Source organism: Oncorhynchus tshawytscha, linkage group LG04, assembly GCF_018296145.1.
Source record: "Oncorhynchus tshawytscha isolate Ot180627B linkage group LG04, Otsh_v2.0, whole genome shotgun sequence".
NCBI classification, from domain to species: Eukaryota; Metazoa; Chordata; class Actinopteri; order Salmoniformes; family Salmonidae; genus Oncorhynchus; species Oncorhynchus tshawytscha.
The window spans coordinates 67,764,807-67,767,037 of NC_056432.1; positions in this window are offsets into that span (position 1 = coordinate 67,764,807).

The following is a 2,231-nucleotide window of genomic DNA, read 5'->3' on the forward strand; positions in this document are numbered from 1 at the left end:
TCAATTAATCAACATATCATTTCAAAATGGACAAATAAGTTCAACGTTAAACATCTTAGTAAGAAGGCTATTATTACTAAAATATAATTTCAGGTGAACATAATTTGTTTTTGTTCAGGTACCACTACCTGATCTAATGGGTGAACAGACGTCTATTCCCGCCCAGCAAAAATACACATTATTGTCAACTCATTAGGTTTGATTATTTGAATCAGGTATGTCAGTGCTGGGCTGGAATAGAAGTCTGCAAACCCAGAATACCTCCAGGAGCAGGTCTGAACTGCTACAGTTGTAATACGCTTGTAGCCTACATTGTGTGACTTTTATGTTGTATACAACATTTGCTATCATACAGTGTATTTGGAAAGTATTCAGACCCCTTCCCTTTTTCAATATTTTGTAATGTTACAGCCTGATTCTAAAATTGATTAAATAAATAAAAAATCCTCATCAATCTACACACAATACCCCATAATGACAAAGCAAAAACAGGTTTTTAGACACAAAAATTGAAATACATTATTTACATAAGTATTCAGACCATTTACTATGAGTCTCGAAATGAGCTCAGGTGCATCCTGTTTCCATTGATCATCCTTGAGATGTTTCTAGAACTTGAATGGAGTCCACCTGTAGTAAATTCAATTGACTGGACATGATTTGGAAAGGCACAGACCTGTCTATATAAGGTACCACAGTTGACAGTGCATGTCAGAGCATAAACCAAGCCATGAGGTCGAAGGAATTGCCTGTAGAGCTCTGAGACAGGATTGTGTTGAGGCACAGATCTGGGAAAGGGTACCAAAACATTTTTGCAGCATTGAAGGTCCCAAAGAACACAGTGGCCTCTACCATTCTTACATGGAAAAAGTTTGGAACCACCAAGACACTTCCTAGAGCTGGCCGCCCAGCAAAACTGAGCAATCGGGGGAGAAGGGCCTTGGTCAGGGAGATGACCAAGAACCCAATGGTTACTCAGAGAGCTCCAGAGTTCCTCTGTGGAGATGGGAGAACATTCCAGAAGGATAACCATCTCTGCAGCACTCCACCAATCAGGCCTTTATGGTTGAGTGGCTAGATGGAAGCCACTCCTCAGTAAAAGGCACATGACAGCCCACTTGGAGTTTGCCAAAAGGCACCTAAAGGACTCTCAGACCATGAGAAACAAAATTATCTGGTCTGATGAAACCAAGATGGAACTCTTTGGCCTGAATGCAAAATGTCACGTCTGGAGGAAACCTGGCACCACTCCATTCCTTTTTCAGTGGCAAGGACAGGGAGATTAATCAGCATTGAGGGAAAGATGAACGGAACAAAGTACAGAGAAATCCTTGATGGAAACAAGCTCTAGAGCGCTCAGGACCTTGGACAGGGGCGAACGTTCACCTTCCAACAGGACAACGACCCTAAACACACAGCCAAGACAACGCAGGAGTGGCTTCGGGATAAGTCTCACTGTCTTTGAGTGGCCCAGCCAGAGCCCGGACTTGAATCCAATCGAACATCTCTGGAGAGACCTGAAAATAGTTCTGCAGCGACACTCCCCATCCAACCTGACAGAGCTTGAAAGGATCCGCAGAGATAAATGGGAGACACAAGAAAGGGGTAAAACGTTTCAAAAAAATAATAATAATTACAATTAGACAGTCCTGACTATTATCTCTCTCTGTCTTCATAGTTTTCTTCTCTAGGGACTAGAACTTGAGAATGTTTTCATAATGTCATCCCACAACCTGCCCTATCTAACTAGTACACCTACTTCCTTTTCTGACAGCTCGAACAGCAAATCCTTTCACCCTTTTACATTGCTGTTATCTGCAAATGCATTTTGATCATGCGTTTATAATTTACAACTATAAATAGGCTTACGTCAAGATAACAAGCTAATGTGTAGCTAGCTGATGATATTTTACTTAGCTTTAGTTCATTATCTAAAGTTGGCTAGCTAGCTATCTATCTAGCAGCTCATTAGCCTACACACAGTGGCCTGTTGTAGCTAGCTAGCTAATAATACCTGTACATACTTGAATAGGTTCACGCCTACGCACACACCCACAAAGCGGTCAATCTTTTGGAGCGAGGTGTTGTCAAGCGGAGGCCCCGGGTCTGGTCAAAGCATACTGTGAGGCGGGGCTCACTTGAGAGGGAGAGGGAATGCTGGTTGATAAAAAGTGTGAAGTGTCAGATGTCGGGAAGATTGTGAAGGATTAAATACAAATATATTTGTTTTA